Source organism: Parasteatoda tepidariorum, chromosome 8, assembly GCF_043381705.1.
Source record: "Parasteatoda tepidariorum isolate YZ-2023 chromosome 8, CAS_Ptep_4.0, whole genome shotgun sequence".
Taxonomy (NCBI): Eukaryota; Metazoa; Arthropoda; class Arachnida; order Araneae; family Theridiidae; genus Parasteatoda; species Parasteatoda tepidariorum.
The window spans coordinates 45,737,269-45,758,606 of NC_092211.1; the positions used below are offsets into that span (position 1 = coordinate 45,737,269).

Genomic DNA, 21,338 nt, shown 5'->3' on the forward strand with positions numbered 1-21,338 from the left:
TTTGCGTTTAGAAAAAATTTTCGGCATGCATTTAAAAGTTCGCGCTTCGTCACAAACCACGTGATTTCGTGAGGAAATAATTCTCAAAATTAACGAAACATAACTTAAGAATTACTGAGTTGTCAAAAGAGAGAATTTTATTTATGAGAGTAAAGAATGATTGAGATTGAAGAATGAGATCCTCTTACATATTTGTCGTTCTATTTCCTGGCATCAAAACTGATTTACCGTACTTATTATTTACCAGTAATATGTTGCGTCTGGCTTTAACCTTAACTGACAAGTATTCTGGTCATCACCTGACCACGACACTCATTTACTTATAAATTATTTATTTATGTATTATTTATTTATTAATTATTTTATATTCATAAAAAACCTGTGTAATTAAATTATAATTTCTAATTGTCTATTCAACCTGAAAATCTCTCTCGAAATAAATTCTTGGCAAATGTTTGTTTTTTCCTTAATGCACCGATACCGCGCACCCTCGGTCCTTACGTAAGTTGATTAAGGTGATTACCCACCAAGCTACTTACCGTAGCCAGTGATGAGATTTCAGTGTTTTACTGGGAAATTCGTCTTTATGATCAGTTCACTGAGGAACTTATTATCAAGAGTAAATATTAAATAGTTCATTGATCAAATACTCCTTTTAAAATGCTATGTTTATTCTGCGTAGTTAAGTTCAAAATTAAAAATTCATCGTATTTTGAAATGTGCATTTTTAAACAAACAATGAAACATAAATTTACGCAATTTGGTAAAATATTTTTCTCGTATCTTTTCTTAAAAAATGGTTTCGTTAATAATGAAGGAGTTTTGTAAATTTATAGTGTTCATTTAGTACAGTACATATATCACTCTTTCGTGTATCAATGAGTATTCCATTATTTTTATAACTCAGTAGACGATACAAAATTGTACTTCGTACGTATTAACGAACCAAGTCAATCCGAATATGCCTTTACTTTGAATTTAAAACTTTTTAAGAATGAAATTGCCTATCGTGCTAATTGCTTCCATTCGTTCTGTAAATTACTCTATGAAATTCGATCTATGATTGTTAAACCAAAATTGAAAGCTAATTCGACAACAAATTATAAAAATAAAGTTCAGGCTAATTCAACAACAAAACTTAAATAGGTGAAAGATTTTCATGCAATAAATAAAACACATGTTTACTTTTAAAAGTTTTTAATGTCCATAATACATACTTTTTCGCAGTTACATATTCTACACCACGTTAGCATTTTGGCATATTTTTCGCTTTCTGTAATTTGTATAAAATATCAAGGTAGTTGACAGCACCTTCAGAGAACTAAAAGCTGAAATGAAATGCCAAAAATAATTTGTTTAATAATGGATTCAAGCTTTGAAATTCAAAGTATAAAATGTTATTCCTAACTTAATATTTTCATAAGAAACTTTTTCTGAGTTGTCAGTTTTTTGCAGAGTGGAAAAAATATCAGTAGAAATTCAAAGAAGATTAAAATAAAATATTTTCAATGTGAAACTGGGACTTTTTAAAATATATCTAATATAAATTCCAAAATTCATTTTTATAGTTCTGTTTTTTTCAAGCCTAGGAGTTGAAAAATATGGAGGAAAAAATTATAAAACTCGAGAACTCTAATTTAAAAAAAATTAAATAAATAGAAGAAAAACGCAGTTATGTATGATCGTCATTGGTCAAAAATGCGATAGTAAATCAGTATTATGATATATTAGTTGACAGTTTATTTTTGTCAACGCAATCATGTTATTGTGTTTAATTTTAAATCATTAAAATAGTAGTTTTAAATTTACATACTTTCTTACTTCTTCGCAATTGCTGATTAACTATTTCAAAACTAAATTATGTGATAAAATTGTATAAAAATATTCTGGGTAAAATATGAGTATGGTAGTGGCAAATAGATATGAAGCTATTTACATTACATTATAAATAAATTACCATTTTGTGTTATGCTACTCGTAATAATTTTAATTATCCTACTCGAATCATCATTTATCCTACAATTAAAACAATTTTACTGATATTAATTATATGATTACAGTAATTCAATGAGAGCGTACAGGGTAACAAAAAATTATAGGGATCATTTTTGAATGTTTTTATTTCCAAAATTTATTACATAAATTCAGCGATGTTTCTCAATATGTCGACCTCCGGCATAATAGATTTGTCTACAACGCTTCGGCCATGATTTTAAAGCCCGCAAAATGATTTCCTGGGGGATTTTCTTCACCTCTTCTCTAATAGCTCTTTGAAGGCCTCTCAATGTAGAAAATCTTTTCTTATTCAGTTTGTTTTTCAGATGTCCCCATAGGAAATAGTCGCATGGTGAAGCATCAGGACTGTTTGGAATCCATTGTTCTGGTCTCAGGAATTTCACTTGCTGATCTGTTAGGAATTTCTGGGTGACCTTAGATGCATGCGATGGGGCAGAGTCCTGATGGAACACAGCATCACTATTAGAGTACAATCTGCAGTAATCATCCTTAAAAAAGGGCTTTAATATCTTCTGTATGGAATACTCAAAATTTATTTTGGGCCCCAGGTTTCACAAACCGAGGTTTGGTCACACCATGGGCGGATATGCCCATCCAAACCATTACGCCTTTGACATGAGGCACCGTGGTTGATGGTGTCAAGTCTCGCCTGTTCTGTCCACGGCTAAGATATTGAACTTTAGATTTAGCATTGGTATCAGATAGATAGATCCAAGCTTCATCAGTTGTAATGAACTTTCGCCATCTGTCCTTACAGAGAAGCTTGTAGAGAGGCCATAAGCGTTGCCTCCTAATCTGCACCGATCTCTCACTTAAATGATGACATTTAGGTTTTTTATGGCATTTTTTCTTCAACTTTTGTTTTAGTTGATAGCTTACGACTTGCTGACTCCCGTTAAGAGCTTTAGCCATGCTTGCCTGTGTTGGAGGATCCGGTTTTGATGTCATCTTATCAAGCTTCTGCAAATCTGATTTCTTCAATTTGCTTGACCGTCCACTTCTTTTTGGTTTTGCATTATTTTGCATCGATCTAAGTTTTGAATTCTTGATGCGACTGATATGGCTGAGTGAAATCGCAATACCTTTCTTTTTAAAATGGGTTTCTATAATTTTGTGGCTCCATCGAAGTTCTAAAAATGCTTGTACTTGACCAATTAGCTTTTTGTCAAAGTTCTTCAAAAGCATTTTTGTGATTTTATGAAATAGTATTGCAATTGAAAGTCAAATAGTAGAGCTTTAGATCAGTATGCTATATATGTAAAAAGGTTTTAAAACTTTAGTGGTAAATAACCACAAAAGTGATCCCTATAATTTTTTGTTATCCTGTAGTTTAGATTTATTTTTGTTATCTGTATTAACCCATATAACTGGAAATCGTGTTATTGTGTTTAATTTCAAATTATTAAAAGAGCTTCAAATTAATATACTTTCTTGTTTCTTCTCAATTGCTGATTACCTTCTTCAGCATTAAATTATGAATAAAGTGATAAAATTTTATACATATTTCCCTGATCTTGGCAATATGAGCTTGGTAGCACCAATTAGAATGAAGCTATCTGCATTATATAATAGATAATATACCATGTTGTGTTATTCAACTCGTAATATTTTTGATCATTTTAATCCATCCTAACTGAGCCGTGATGGCTCAGGGGATAGAGCGTTCACCTTCCAATGAGGTGAACAGGGTTCAAATCCCGCATCCGTCAAGCACTGGCCACAGTGTTGAAGTAAAATATCCTCAGTGGTAAGCGGATAATGGGTGAGAGTCCCTTTGCCGTCAGGGTAACCTTGGAATGCTTTCGTGGTCATTCTCTCCATGCAAAGCAATTTTGTGGGTTAGTTCCATTAAAAAACCCTCCATGAGGGTAAATTCCTCCCATCTCTTGATTCAGGATTTCCCTTGTCTTCTGGATTGGCTTCAAAATTACAAGGCTAAGAAGTTAAACATTAGTAGTCGTAAACCCAAAAAATTGTAACGGCTGTTCAACGATGGTTATAAAATAAAATAAAATCATCCCGCTCGTAACATCATTTATGCTACAAATAAAATATTTTTACTGATACTAATTATATGGGTACAGTTATACAATAAGAATGTAGTTTATTTTAATTTTTGTTGTCATATGTATCAATCAAATAACTAACGATAATAGTGTGCTTAATTTTAAATCGTAATAATAGCTTCAAACTAATATACTTTCATGCTTCTTGGCATTCGCTGTTTTTTCCAGAAGTATATTAAAAATGATGTGATAAAATTTTAATTTTTTTTCATTATATGGAAATATTAAGCCATTAATATTAATGATTTGTGTTTGTACTAAAGTAATGAGAAAAGTATTTTGATGAAAATAGTATCAACCGGATCTTAAAATTATATTGTCTGCCACGCTAGGGACACGTGAAAGTTCCTCTCAGAAATGTAACCTTAACAGAGCTTGCGCGTTTTTAATAAGACGTTCTAAATATTTTCGATGAAAAACACTCCACCATTTGAGACGAAAATCAGATAACTGGTATTTATTGAGGGAGAAAATTATTTTCATTTGATAAAATCTAATTATCCCTGAATTTTTTTTTACATAAATGAGCATTTATTGAGCCAACAAATTTTTCCATTCTTATAGTAATAAGGGTGATTTTTATCAACAAAAAAAGTGTTAAGCAAATTTTTAACAAGGGTATGTCATTAATTGATCATTACTTGTCTTATACAAACATAACAAGAAAATTGAAAGGACATAGACATGTCCATAATGCTGAATACTTCTGATAAAACTTTCTTTTACATTATCAACAATAGATATGCAAAACAAATACATTAATTTGTAATTATAAGTAAATTTTCTTTGTAATAAAGCTTAATACTTCTGATTTATACCAAAAATGAAATTTTTACTTAGATATAATGTTGCAAGTGGCAATATATATAGTTCTTTTTTTGACGGATTAATTTTGAGAATATGTAATGTTTTTCATAAGTATCCATTCGAAAAAGATGTTCGAACATTTTGTAAATCGACATGGTTGAGCACTATAAAAGTTTCTAAAGGTATTTCTTGACCTAAATACAGTACATCAATCTTTCAATTTATGTTTTTTCAACGTTAGCTACCACTGAAGTTTTCAAAATAAGAAGTCCATAATTAAAAATCTAATTTAAAAACTTTATCTGACTTATGTTATGGTATATGTAATCGTGGACAGGTATATTTTATTTACTTAAAATATAAATAAATTGCAAAATATCAGTGCTATCAGTATTTATTTCTTTGAAAAAGTTAATATTTTTTGCTAGCGAACTGTGAGATATCTGTAGCTTAAAAAATTATAAAGTTGAAATTCATTGTACCGCAACACTTGGATGGCATTTAAATTAATTTATTATAAAAATTTATTCATCTTATTTTTATGTTTTATTTTACTCTATCAAAAATTGGGTAGAAAAAATAGAAAATGCATGCTGTTCTAATATAAAAATAATTAAATGGATATTTTATTGCGATGAGATTTTTTTTTAACGGAGCATATTTCCTTTCTAGGAATAAAATCTCAGTCAGGTTATTTTCTTTTAGTTTATCTTTCTCAAAAGGATTAATTTGATTTTCCTTTTTTTTAAATAACGCATTTGATACTCTTATAAACAAAACCTTAAACAAAAAGATCCCTTGGGTAATCAAAGTTCCGCGGCAACAAAGACTTATCTATTTTTTTCTTATTTTTTTACAGCCAAAAAATAACTATTTATTTCTAGCTGGTTCTTTCTCATGCAACGTACTAGACAATCGATCGAAAGGAACAAAATAAAATAGAAAGAAACCTGCACCATTTCTTGATGAAAAAAGAAACTTTGAATTAATGGTTTCAAAAAAAAATTAAGCAAAAAAAGAACGGGTCCAAGTGAAAACACAAATAGAGGAAACGAAACGCAAACATTTTTTTCCTTCTTATTTACGGGAAATAGTTCTTTTTAAATATTACGAAAGTTTTAGAGTAACATAAGAAAATTGTTGTAGCAACGAATGTTGTGTTTTGAAGAAAAAAATAGTTTTGTTATCCATCACGGTCTTCACTCAAAACATATTTTAAACACCTGAATAGCATCGGAATTTTTTTTTAAATTGATTATACCAGGAACTGTTCTTTGAAAGGAGAAAATACGTTTATGTTTGTATGCTTCCCGATATAAGATGAATTTAGGGGAAAATGATGAAAATATAATCATTTAACAAACAAAATGTGATGATAAAATTAAGTTTATCTTTTTCTAAAAGTTGCGATAGAATAAACATTAAATTGAAGTATTGACAATCAATTTGAATATTTATTTTTTTAGCATTTATTTTTCTAAGAAATATACCGTTATTTTAAACTCATTCACTATTGAATATTTCTCTGATATTATTCTTATTAAATAAAAAAGCTGAAAATGTTCCTTTTTCATTTCATACATATAGTATATGGCCTGCTTCTTTTGTTAGAAGATTCAACACTGTATGTTCGACGCTGCAATATAGTAAGAGTAATGTATTTAAAAATATTTCTGAAAATTGCATTTATTTTTTTTGAAATACTCACAAAAATTATTATTATTCATTTTGTGAATTACTCCATAATTTTCCGAAAACCTGAGCTCTTTGTTTTGTTTAATCTAAATTGTAGCAATTTTTAATTGTGATTCATGAGAAAAATTATGCAAACAAATGCAAAAAAAAAAGATAAATCATATAGTTGTAGATCTATTATGAAAAAAAAAGTATTAAGAAGAAAACTTTTAATGAAAAAGTTATTATTATTAAGAAACTTTTTTTAAAAAAACTTTCTTAGTAAAAAAAATAATTAAGAAATAAAACTTTTTTGGGATAAATACATAAAATGGTTTTGGGTGTAAAAACCTAATTTTTGTTTAAACTTTTATGCTATCTCATTAGCTAAGTTTTTAAGATTTTAAGTCTTTTACTTCCTTTCTATTAATTTGTTTTTTCGCACGATTGGTTCTTACGAGTTAACATTTTAAAAACACAATATTTCAATACGGAAATATACGAAAAATATATCTGATTACTCCACAAAGAATAAAAGGTTATAGTATTAGGATAATAAGAAGGTATATGTTTTTGTCAGTCTCTATTATGTATAACTTATTACACCAAGGATTTTGTGGTAGGATTTAATAGTTTTGACAGCGGGTGCAAGAGGTAATTTCAGCTCCCAGCACTCACAATCATTAAAACATACTTGTAAGACTTTCGGACTATTGTGGTTACAATTGCCAATTAACGACGATTTTTCTTTCCAATTATTTATAGAAAGCATCAGTTGAATTTGCTAGTTTTTAGCTCAGTTTAATCAATTATGAATATCCCCAGAAGTGCTATTTATCGAGTAATTTCTTGGTTAGACTATATTTGAGGGTGCCCGTTGATTCTCGCCAAGTTGCGACAGCGGTTAAATGCCAAGCTATGCGAAATGCCAAGCTATGCGATGTTGTTTTATTTATGGGAGCGTCTATAGTTCCTTTTTAAACCTAATAGTGATTGTGACATGTTTAGATTTTAGCGTTATTTTTTAATGTTCAACGGTATATGTAATTCCAGAGTTTCAGTTTTCAGTTTTTAGTGTTTTCTTTTCCTCTACTTGATTTTGAAGTTGATGCTTGACCTGTGACTTAGTGAGTTTTTATTTTTCTGATGATTTTGATTGATTTTCTTTTCTTAATTTGTTAATTATTTTGAATGTATCTTGTTTTTCCTGGACCTCTATACAAAACCATCGGGGTACTGAGGGAGATATTTTAAGCATTTGCTTCTCCCTCAATTAGAAATGGTTTTGTTTTTAATGGCTACCGAGGCCGGTACCCCCTGAAGACGTAGGCTTCGGTGGTCATATTTTTATTTTTATTTCATTTGTTTCTTGTATTGATACTTTTTTCTGAAATTTCTGCTGCTTCTTAGCGCGTTTTTTCAAAGAAGTTTTATCCTTTTCGAATTTAATTATTTGTGTTTTCTTTCAGTATTGTAATTACAGAGGTCAGTTTGTTCTACGTTGGATGTTGGCTGGTAAGGTTTTATTTTGCTTTGGGTCCAGAAAATGACTTCGATAAGTGAGATAAATCTTAAGTTTCTGTACGATTTGAATACTCCATTAATTTTGTTTTCAATTGAAAATGCATTTTATTGGGTTTATTAGTTTTGCTTACATTGTGTTCATTGCAATTTTATCAAGTTTTGGCCTATGTTTTAATTTATTTTATATTTTATATTATAACCCTCTTTGAACAGATGACCCAATTTTTGGGTTTCCGACAACCAATGTTACACTCCGTAGCCTTGTAATTTTGAACAAAATCCAGATGACAAGGGAACTCCTGGATCAAGTATTGGGAGAAACTGGCCTTCGTGGAAAACTTTTTGAAGGAACTAACCCGCATTTGCGTTACATGGAGAGGAAGGCCACGAGAACCTCCAACAGCTAGCCTGTCGGCAAGAGGACTCTAACCCAAGATCCATCTACCACTAAGTATATTTCACGTCAGCACTGTGGTCGGTGCAAGCTGGATGCGGATTCATATCGTCTAGCCATAGCCGGGATTCGAACTCGGTTCACCTCATTGGAAGGCGAACGCTCTATCCCCTGAGCCATCGCAGTTCGGTCTATGTTTTATTCCATTTTATAACCGTCGTTGAACATCCGATCCGATTTTATGGGTTTACGGCTGCTACTAATATTCAACTCCGTAGCCTTGTAATTTTGAACCCAATCCAGAAGACAAGGGAACTCCTGGATTGAGTAGTGGGGGAAATTTCCCTTCGTGGAAAACTTTTTGAGGGAGCTAACCCACACTTGCGAAACATGAAGAGGAAGACCACGAGAGCCCCCCACCATTAGCCTGACGGCAAGGGGACTCTAACCCATGATTCGTCTACCACTGACTGAGGATATTTCACGTCAGAATTGTGGTCGGTGAAAGCCGGATGCGGAATTCCTATCTACTGGGATTCGATCCCGATCATTGGAAGGGGAACGGAAATTTTTCAATGTTTTATTGAAATTTCATTATGTTTTGGTTGCCATTCCTGTTTCACGTTGTTTCGCGCGAACAGAAATGGCGCCAAACAAGAATTGCCAATTTCGCCAAGGAGGCACCCTGAAATATATTTTTATCATTTTTTTCACAGCTATGCGGTCAAAAGCAATATTAACACGCATATGAGCGTGATGTCACAGAAGCAGCAATTTATAATCTATCTTAATCCACGTAGTTATTTTGTTTAGAATTTAGGTTCTAAAACGCGTTTCCGTAAAACTGCATAATGCAAGTTGACAGTAATCGATAAAAAATAAAATTAAGTTATGTACCAAAATGTGAATTCTTTGGGAATACTACTTGAGTTACTCCCGAATACTACTCTTTTCTTTAAAATTATTTCAAATTTAGTTCATCCTTCATTTATTTTTCTTACTTTATAATCACTCAAATAATTAAAAACATCTAGGAATCATGTGTTTATGAATTTAATTGTGTATTTTAAAAATATTAAAATTTGAGAAGTACAGAGTAATTTCCCGAGCTGGACGAAAGTGTCTAACAACCAGGTACTGGATTCCCGGCCTCCGTCTCAAGACTCGTTGTCGGTTACGCAGGCAAGGAGAATTTTACCGGCAGCCTAATGTCGGGTAGCACTCATTTATTATTTATGTGCGACGCAGCTTCATTCAGAATTATAATAACCTTAAAAATATTCATACATGTAGTTGTGGAAAACCATATATTCCATCAGTCTCTTAATAAACAAACTGAAATAATAGCTAAAGCAAAACATGCTTCAATTTTGCACAAATCTTAATTTAGGGGGTGCCATCTGTAAAATTTGCACAGAGTAGTACGTCTGTTAAAAAGGTACCCACTCAGAAATAGGGTATGGAAATTCAGAGATCAAATCCTGAAAACTATTTTAACTTAGTTAATATGAAGTAAAATAAATGCTGAACTGAAAATATGTAATAATTTCTAATAAGGAAAAATAGAATTATGAACAATAATTGAAATATAATTGATACTAATTGATGTAATTGAATATAATTGATACTAGAATTATAAACAATAAAATCAAAGGATAAATGTAGAAAATGAGATATGTGTGATATTCTCGTACTAAATTTGCTTTCAGCAAAGAAGTCACTGCAATAATATGAGTAAATGCAATACATTTGTATTATTTGAGCTTGAAGGCTTAGTAATTTATAGAAGTATAGTAAACAACAGGTGTAAACAGTTCATAAATATTCTCCTACAAGCAACACATTAAGTGTATGAACAATTCCAAGACTCTGAAGTGGTTAGATACGTACAGCGATAAGATTTGAATTATTATTAATTATTGAAACGGTAAGATAATTTGAGTATTAAAATTTTATTTTATTCTTCAAATCATTTAGGGATCTTCTCATTCACGTCTGTAAAGTCTTGAGAATAAGCGCCTACTTTTGAGCGCTTTTGACATATTTTGATGCAGTTTTTTGTTTCAATTTGCATATTTTCGAAGACAGTGAAGTGTTTTTTGTAATTAAGTAACACATTAATTGCTCTAATGCTATTTCTAATATAAACTAAGCAGCATTAAAAATTATTTTACTAGTAAATAGAAACACATTGTAAAATCGTGGCAATTGCTTCATGAAAAAAATATTTATTTAAAAAAAATACTCAACATAAGTCGCATTTAGAAACATTTTTAAAGCATTTTCCGTAAGGAAGTTGTTTTTCCTTTAATATTGTAAAGAAGCATGTAACAATAAAACTGGCAATCGATAATTTTAAACTAATTTTACTAGACAGCGTATTTCTTACTCGCTAGCTCGATTCAATTTCCATTTAGTCAGTTAAATGTTTTAACCGTCGGGTTAATCATTAGAGGTTTCGAGGTTTTCATAGATGATTTTTTCAATAAGGCAATTTTTCTCCTATTTTATTGCTTAATTAGACGCCCGGTGGCTGAGCGGAAGCGCTTCGCGCTGTCGTGCCACAGGTCCCTGGTTCGATCCTCTGGCCGGGCAAGGTAGACTCAGCCTTTCATCCCTTAAGTGGGTCCATGAATGAGTACCAAGCATGCTTGGGAACTAAACACTGGGGGTTCCGCGTTCAGCTGACCACCTGACCGGAACATCTGCTCCTGCACCCCAGAGCCCAAAGTCAAGAAAACTGAGATGGGCACAGTAGGCTTTGGCCCTCTATGGGCTGTCGTGCGCTGAGTTTAGTTTAGTTTTTTGTTGCTTAATTTAGGAGTTACTTTATGTTTTGTTGGTTTAAACTTACTAGGATTCAGAGATTGAAAAATAGCATTAAGGATTGAAAAATCGCTATATTAATGTTCAGTCCAACATTGGTAATACGATTAAATTTTTCACCGAATTTCGAAAAGCTTAAGAGATTTTACGAAGATCTTATTGCACATAAAATTTATCACATAATAACGTTTGCGCATAATGTTTATAGTTTCCAAATGGTTGGAAATTAACCCTTGCCTCTCAAATAATTTTTTGTTTCATATACCGTTATTTTTAAAATACCCTACGTATAACTGAAACCATATAAATAAACAAATTGAAAATTTAATTAATTATAGAATCGAATATCACCAGATGTCTTATCTACACTGCAAAGTTTTATGTTAATCATTCTACATCCGAATAGTTAGTACAAATTTCTTTTGTAAACTTATTTTAAAATTTATTTTAAAACATCTAAAAATAAAAACATATTTTTTTTATTTACATAGGCTCGCAATTAATTTCGTTATCATGCAAAATATATGTTCGATAGAAAATTATACGATTTTTATATAATTTGCATAAATGTTTTAATTACAGGTCGAGTAATGAACCTAAATTTTACCGGGTACCCATATTTGGTAGGAAAAAAGATTAAATTGTTACTGCATGCCGGATACTCGTACCCGGTCAAAATGTAAGGATTTGATGCATCTTAAATTTAAACTATGAATTACTATATCGAGCAACAACTATATAAACATTGAGCATTTGTCAAGTGCTAGACTCTCAATAAGGTGGACCCACGTTCAAATCTCAGTCGTCTCTAATTGATGCGAACTCTGTTCCCAGCTCGCACTGACCATAATGCTGATGTAAAATTTAATCAGTGGTGGACGGATCATAGGTTAGAATCCCCTAGCCGTTGAGCTAATCATGGGATGTCTAGTGGTTTTTCTCTCCATATAATGGAATAACTGGTTTGTACCATCAAATAGTCCTCTGCGAAGGCTAGTTTGTCCTAATACTAGATTCATGAGTTTTCTTGTCTTTTGTGTTGGGTTCAAAATTACAAGACTACGGAGTTGAACATTGATAATCGTAAATCTGGAACATATTGAATTGAAAATCTGGAACATATTTAAATAAATTACAAGACCTTCGACAAAAAATTTTTCCTGAACATTTCAATTACATCCGACTTAAATTATTTTGGAAGCAGAAGAAAGTCAAACAGGGAAAAATTAAAATAGTGGAACGCCTTTTCCTTACAAGGGAACTCTACTAGACGCCGTCAACAAATGTGGGTTGCACAATTAACGAGCTCTGTATTTCATGTAATGCATTAATTATGCCTCACTGTTAACGATTTTCTGTATGCTAATAGTATTTTTATTATTATTTTTATTATTATTATTATTATTATTATTATTATTATTATTTATTATATTTATTTACTTATTTATTTATTTTCATCATGTTACCCTCGCAAATACTGTATTTGTGTTCTTTAGAAATGATTTTAGAATTTTCGATTAATATTTTGTTCAAAATTTTGTAAAATTTTCTGACTGTTCATGTTTTGAGTTTCCTCTTGTTTGAGGATTTTTCTTTACCGCTGCCTCACCGTAACTCTTCTTTTCGAAATTGTATCTGTTTTCATGATCTTTGGACGAATTCTGGTACGTTTCATCATAATTTGTTTGTTACCTTTTTTCAATGTTTTTTTTTTTTTTTTTTTTTTTTTTTTTTTNTCTTGCCTATTCTGTTTGAACACTCAAACTCCTAAATTCTATTTTCTGAGTAACTACCATTGTTAATTTTAAGATTTCACTAAATTCTTTGAGGCCTTCTGATGTTGCCATGAATCGCCACCAAGACTACCTTTTTGAATGCTCTTTTTTTACTGGGAGGTCACGCGCGTGCACTTAGTGTCTACAGTATTCTCCGGATGCCCCCTGACGAGGGCGGGATTTTGCTTTGATTGGTAATCGTAAACTGTGAATTGGATCAGCTGTTCAAAGAAGGTTATAAAATATAAAATAAAAGAATGTCATATAAAACCAAATACAAGCAAAAAAATGAAAACAATCCTAAACAAATTAATACCTTTTTTAAAATAATTAATTTGCTACTTAATTTCGTACTAATAAATTAATTTGCTAATTAATTATGTGTATAGTAAAAATAAAGTCTTGAGTAAGTTAAAACAGTAGTTCATTTATTTTGTAGAATATTAAAACGGAAAAATCCTATTCCTTACAATTAAAATAGCCATTATTCCCACTCACTTATTTCTCCATTAATCTATTTACGTTCATAATATTCTTTATCTTACATCATATATTAAGTATTCTCATCAGATATTATTCTTAATTTATTTAGCAAATACTTACACATAGCAAAAATATATCCTATGTCACCTCATATGAAATAACTAACATTTCCTGCAGTAAGAAAATTACTAGTAAAGCCAAAGAAAATAGAATCAGGTCATATTTATATTTGGAGAAAAAGACTGCTTGGCTTTTATGAATAGTTGTATTCCTTGCTTTTACATAATGATATATTGATGGTTTCTGCTTTTAAGAGTTAATGCCGCGGATGGTATTGCCTTACATCCTGTTCATTTGGTCTAATGTATTTTGTTATTCTTCTTGTTCACATTGATTTATAAGTTAAGATGTATATGGCTTTGAGCCAGTGAATATGACAAGTATGAATGAAATTATGCAAGTAAGAATGATAAAGATTTTGCTTTGCTGTATACTTTAGACTTTTCCTGAAGAACTGTATAGATGATGTAAGCTAGATCTAATCTCCATAATAGCTATTTAGAACTTGTTTTTGAAATTAGTGAAGGAACTCTATTAATCAAATAAGGAGTATGTAATTTAAAAGCTAGAGTTTTCATTTAAAATGACCCATAAAATTTGCCCTTATTTGTAATATATTTGCCCATATTTGCTGTATTCTTGCATTAAAGGGAAGGTGATTCCACGGTGGAGGAACAATTTGATTTCATGATACAGGTCCTTTGCGAATATAAATAAAATTGATTTTATGTAGTCAGATTTCATACAGAGATATTTAGACATACATAATTAGAAAAGGTATTTCTCTACTTTTTTGACAAATATATTTGTTAAACTCATGTGTTGCATGTAAGATGTGTGCATAATTTGTTCATTTAAAAATGTTTGAAATTGTGTATTTTATAAATTTATGACGAAAGAGTGTCTTACAGATAAAATATCAAAGTGATTATGAAGCTAATTAAACATACGATCTTGTTCCTGTCATTATATAAATGCTCATGTTATGCATGAAAAAAATTTTATAAGCTCAAAATTATTAAAAAGTTTCATAAGCACACAGGTTTGTAATCAAGTTTCTTTAAAAATTTAATGATCATTTATATAATTTTTAGTTGAAAGGTCAATATATTTCCAACTGTATTATTTATTCTATTTAATGAAAAAAAGTTTTTCATAATTATATTACATTGGAGAGCAAATATTTCCTTGCATTTATACAATTACTTGATTTTGCTTAATTCGTGTGTGGGGATGACAAATCTGAAATTAGTTTTGCCCCAAAGATACAAATTTTTTAAATGACTTTTTTAATCAAATCTTTGTCTTAATTTACAAGTTTCAAAACGTTATATACAACAGGGGATCACATAAAAGTTGTGACAAATTGCTAAGGAACATTGTCATCATAAGCTTCTACAAGCATTCGATGCGCTTCAGCTGCACTTTTCTTCCAATTAAAGAAGAAACATGAAACCTCTCGTAAATGGTGCTTCGTTACAACAAAACTTGTCATACTCAACAAAGTAAAAAGCAGGGTTTTTGTATGAAACTCAAAGTGATATAAACTGAATATTATTGACAGATGATTGATCTCTCTGAAACCACCGAAACCAGCTGTCATCTCTTAAAAACGGACTGAACAAGTTTGTACTCTCAATAATATGCTGTGTATTATAGAAATTATGTTTGTTATTTTGATCTAAATTTAAATGTTTTGGATAGATGTAGAAATATATCAAAAATTCTAAATTTCTTTGCTAATTAATAAGAAAATAAAATATTAAAGTAAAGTTTGCCCTATAAGAAAAGTTAATTATGCTACCAAATGAAAAATTAGTTAAATAATAATGGTGCGTTGAATGTAAAGATTAGCAATTTTCATTACTAGCAAAAATAAATTTGAAAAGTTTGGAAATAATTTTCTCTTTTTTCTAGACAATAGTACCTCTTGAGAATCTAAGGAAACATTGTTTGAGAAAATACACTTCATTTTTTTTTATTTTTAAAAGATAGCTTGTTAAAAATACAAATGAAAAAATAAATACAGTTACTAAAAAAAGCGTATTTCTATATTAGATTAGAAAAATTACTACTTATTAAAAGAACTAATATCGTCCAAAGATTATACTATTAGTTATAGTTAGTATATTAAGTTATAGTTAATTTTTCTGCTGATGATTAATAATGTTATTTTATTCCAATTATTTACTTACGAGTAAACAAAAAGTTATAATTTAATTTTAAAACCTTAAGTAGCTTTTTAAAAGCTGCCCTTTGACTGAAATTGAATTATCAGAAAACCACACATTAACATCCAAGCTAATATTTAATTAAAATAAAATTAACATGAAATATTAATTTGTACAATCTTACCGAAAATGGAAATTCCAATTGAATCGAATTCTTTACAGTTAAAAAGAACTTAATTAGAATAAAAAACTGAGTTTATAGAGTATAATCCTGAGTTTATAGAGTTTTAACGGAGACAATACACTACATTTTTACTTTAAACGATAGCTAGTTGAAAAATGAACTTGTCAAATACAAATAAAAAAAATAAATACTGTTGCTAAAAAAAGCATATTTCTATATTAGATAAAAAAAATTCTCCTTCGAAACATTACTCTTTATTAAGAATGACTAATATCTTCCGAAGATTATACTATAAGTTATAGTTAAATATATTAAGTAATAGTTCTTTTTCGCTGATAATGAATAATGTTATTTTATTCCAATTATTTATTTACGAGTAAACAAAAAGTTACCATCTAATTTTAAAATCTTAAGTAACTTTTCAAAAGTTGTCCTTTGACTGAAATTGAATTATCAGAGAACCACACATTAGCATCCGAGCTAATGTTTAATTAAAATAAAATTAGCATGAAATATTAATGTGTACTACCTTACTGAAAATGTAAATTCCAATTGAAATCTTAACAGTTTAAAAGAACTTAATTAGAATAAAAAGCTGAGTTTATAGAGTATAATCCTTGTAATTTGTACTTCTGCATTCCACGGAAAGACAATTTTGCTCGTGAACAAAATAAATATAAATACGAGTTGTATTAAAATTAATGACTAATTCAGGAATTCCAAAAAAAGAAAGCACTCAATCTAGTGTGCGGTATAGATCATTCGAAAAGCTATTAGAGACTCCGCTTTAAATGTTGAAAAAAAAAGCTTTCCGAAAGACAGACATATTGCTAAAAGTAATTGCAAGTAATTAGAGCCGTATCATTCAAGTCTTTAATACTGATTTATTGTTATCCTTCCTTTCCCTTGCCTTCGAGTTTAAAAATTTGTATAGGTAAAAACTACAGGATTGTTAATGAATAGCTATTGGTTGTTTTTTTATGAAAAATCAAGACTTTTTATTGCAGGAATCCATTAATTTTAAACATGAATTACTCTCTTTTGGTTTATGTGATAAATGCATGTGATTGCGAAAGGTATGTTGATTTTTATTGTAATGCTTTGGTAATTATATTTTTCAAAATTACAAATGAAATATGACTTTATTTTCGCACTATTTGATAGTAACATAGGTAACATTTGTCAATTATGTCAAAAGTATCTGTAATTCTAGAAAAAGAATTGAGATAATGCAATATCCTCTACTTTATTTAGTAAATGCTTGTTAATTTATTTCAGTTAGGCTTTTTCTTTATTTTTTTTTGTAAGCAATGTACTAACCAAACAAACTGCGTAACTTACGTTTATTTTAAACATACGTCCCGCAGTGGACTGATCGTTAAGACACGGTTCCCAGCAGATCACTGAAGTCAAGCATCACTGGCCGCGATCAGTGTGCGGGTGGGTGACCACTTGGATTAGTCTGCGTAGGGACTGAGGGATGTGCGGTATTGGTCCTCGTTAAACTGTTCTACCGTAAAGTGCTCGACTTCGCATGCAGGTCGTCGGGCTACCGAAGAGGGGGTGCCATCCCCTCTGCAGAGGATCAAAATTGTGATGGCATGTCTTCGGATCATCCTCAGGGATGTTTCCTAGACCATCGCCAATAGCCCATTGTGCAGCTCTAGTGCGACGTAAATTAATTACAACAACAACATATTTTAAACATACAATTCTCTGAATAAGGCTGAATGAAACTAACTGTGACTTATCAGGCTGTTCGAAACACCCTGAAATTGCAGTGAAGAGTAAGAGGATTCGAACATCGACACAACCTTGGATGTATCTATTTATTTGTATGTTTTATTTATTGTTAAACATACGTATCCAAACATTCGGCTTATAAGTGCATGTCCAGTTGAAAATCTGTTTTTCAACTTGACTAGGGCTTATAAGCTACACGTCTATCAGTTTCGCTGTTATAATGCTCTTTGAATTAGAGGTAGTGGATTCAAGAACCATCTTAACCTTGAATGACTTGACTCCCCTTCGCTAACTTGTACTGTTTGTTCTTCAACATAACCAGGGTCTCGCAGAAGACTGATCGTAAAGATACGGATCCGAGTAGAACACCAAAGTCAAGCATTACTGGATGCGGTCAGTAAGTAAGAGAGTGAGAACTTTGAGCCTGCATAGTTACCGAGGGTGTCGGTCCTCGTTCAACAGTTCTATCGCAAAGTGTTCAACTTCACGGGCAGGTCATTGGGTTATCAAGGCAGAGGAGCCATCCCTTCTACAGAAGATCAAATTTGCGATGATCATCCTAAGGGATGTTTACCAGACCATCGCCAATAGCCCATTATGCAGCTCTAGTGCGACGTAAATAAAGTACCTACCTATCTATCAGCATAACTAGGGCCTCTAATCGTACATTGTAATGAGCACACAAATATAATACAAAGAATGGTTGGCAAATTTTTGTCAAATTGAAGAAATTTGAGAAATATAGCACTATGATATTAAAACTGCTACATCCGTGCTTCCGATTATTCGGAGGAAAGGAAATAACCCTTGATAATAGAGGTCCAAAAAATGTTTAATGTTTGGTTGTTTTAATGCAGACCAACAAAACCAACAGATCTTTCGTGCTAAACACTCTGAAGTGTGCGGGGTTGAATTCAGTCACAATTCTTTAAGGGAAGGAGGGATAATACCACGTAACTAAAATTCAATGGCATGTTAGCGCTAAACTGTTCGACTTAGAAATTGTCAGATTGCCTGATATTCATTGTTTAGTTGTGTACAATACATCATTCTCTAAAGGTTGTAGATGTAACACTTTTTTTATAAATCATACTTATCTAGAAAAGTCAAACCTCCCGGTCTTACCCACTAGTGGGGTGTAACTGGGTACACATGTTAATTCTATGGTAAATTTAGATAGACTGGAATTTCAGTGAAAAGGTTGCTGGCCCTTATATTTCATATAACAATTTTTATGTGACAGTTAACAATTGTGACATATAACAATTTTTATTGCCCCACCGCCAGGGGCTGCGGAGGGACTAACGAAAATTTCTCACAAAAATATAGTTATTAATGTTTTTTTGTTTTTTTTAAGAAATTGACAAAGAATTTCATAAAATCTTTCTAAAAACTGAAATCTCGTATAAAGGGTCTTGAAAACCTCTCTAAAATATGAAAACAAGGTTTTTTTGTTGCTGTGGAAAGTGGGACGCAAATAATTCTGTTCGGGGACCTGCAAAACATTTGTTCATTCTTTAATGTAGTTATCTTCTTCTTCCACAGCAAATTTTGTGAGCCCTACATAGACACAAATCAAAGGGAAAGGCACAGGAGTGGGAAATACCCGGTTTTAACCCGAGAGTAAAGGTTATCGGAATGGAACTGAACAGTGCTATTATTAGTATATTTAAAACACTCGGCACCATTTCTCATGCCACCCCTTTTCTGCCTGATGAAATTGAGAAACATATTAAGAAATTAAATATTTAACCATCATCTAATTGCTATAAATCATTTAAATAAATCCCTATTTTTAATATATCATAGCAGGTAAAACCGATCATAATGCATATTATCATTGCTTTCTGTTAAATGCATGGCCATCAAAGTCTAAATTTTTATAAATAAATAGTCAAATGAATAATACGTTCTGAAAAACAGTAGGTTTATTTTGATTATTTAGAGCATTCCGCAAAAACCATTTTTCTCTGCTAAATCTACTTATTAGTGTTGAATTTTTACTTAATGTCAAGGTTAATGTTTACGGAAATATGATATTGAAAACTGGAATTTCTGATTACAATAACGAGGTGACAATACTAATGTATTATTATTGTAATATTAACATAATACTCGTTCATTATGCTAATATTACAATAATAACATTAGCATAATGAACGGAAGAAATATAATAGAAATTGTTCAAATACGGTAAATTGTGGCGTCAACTGCTCAGAATATCGTTTTTTTTTCCATGGGAAATCTCTTTACTATGCAAATATGGGTTTTTTCCAGAATGATCTTCATTGGGTAACGGAATTCAAATTACATCCAAAACCAACTTGACAATCTAAAACATATTAATTTCATTCGTTATCAGTTTTCTTTTTTTTAGGAAACACCATTTAATTCAAATAAGCCTTTTTTCACACTGATGGGAAATTATTTAAATTTTTCTAAAGTTGTGTTAAAATGCAAAAGACCCCCTGCCACTTTCTCGACTCAGTTTTATTAACTCTCTCATGCTTCATCAAAAGCACGTTTTCAATAAATCAGTCCCTCATTTTGACACGTTCTTTCTGTAGCGCTACATATATAACCTAAATCTTAACTCGGCTAGTCTATCATAATAGCGGGGTAATCATTTAACCTCCAATTTGTATCTTCAACCAATAAGTTATGGCTTGATGTAGCTATACCTCTTTCAGAGTTGAGAGAGCTTTAAGTAAGATAAATGGTTATGGTTGGCATTTTTGATCTCAAACACCTCAATGTAGCTTTGCATAATTAACTTTATGTTTCTGCGACATCAAGTTTCGTTCAGAAGTTTGTTACTAAAGCTAGCTACAACATGAAGGGTGAAATTTAATTAGACAGCAATGAATATTTTTAAGCATCTTATGTGTTGCTATATAAAATTTAAGACATTTTGAGAAATGGGTTTATAATAAATGAAACTAGAGAAAAATTGCTGTTTAAGTACTATTTTATGAAATAAAACCTTGAAAATTAGCAAGCATGCATTTTAAGTTTATTATTTCAGAGAAAATTCGTATTTCATATCTAAAAATTATTTTTAAAAAGATTAAGATTTAAGTTAATTTTTTTTGTTGTTATTATTAAACATGAAACATAACATAAGCATGAACAGTTCATTTCGGTTTATCATTGCTTTTTCCGGTTAACATAGTAAAATACCTTTGACAAACAAATAAAATATTATCTGGCTTTAACTATGAGATACTACTGTTTCTTAATTTCTTTTTAAAATTTTCTATTCCATGGATTTAATAAACTCGATTTTTAATTAATACATGTAAAGAAAAGTTATGTTGTACACTGAGAAGAAAAATCACATTAAAAGAAAAATTACAGATTGAAACGTATATTTAGGACTTTTATACCGGAATTATGTTGATTTTTTTTATTAGAAATGCATTTACCTTACAGTGCGGTAATTTTACCAGAATTCCTTAGCAAATAGGAATAGATTGCCTTTATTTATATATTCTTGATGCTTAGAAATTTTGCTTAATAAATCATAGTATAAATATGTATAATTAATTTTATGCAATTATTAACTGTTATCTTACATACCTACTAGGTGAGTATCTTTATATATATATATATATA

At 30.7% G+C, this 21,338-nt stretch overlaps 1 long non-coding RNA gene across 2 annotated transcripts in view; it reads right to left on the bottom strand.

Moving 5' to 3' along the window:
• Window positions 1–1,201: 1,201 nt before the first annotated feature.
• The window catches only part of LOC139426347 (uncharacterized), a 100,533-nt gene continuing 80,396 nt past the window's right edge, over window positions 1,202–21,338 (bottom strand). Inside the window, exon 4 of one of the 2 annotated variants that reach the window (XR_011637597.1) lies at window positions 1,202–1,328. This is a non-coding gene — a long non-coding RNA (uncharacterized lncRNA). The remainder of the gene's footprint in view (window positions 1,329–21,338) is intronic. The other variant, XR_011637598.1, reaches the window with a different exon arrangement.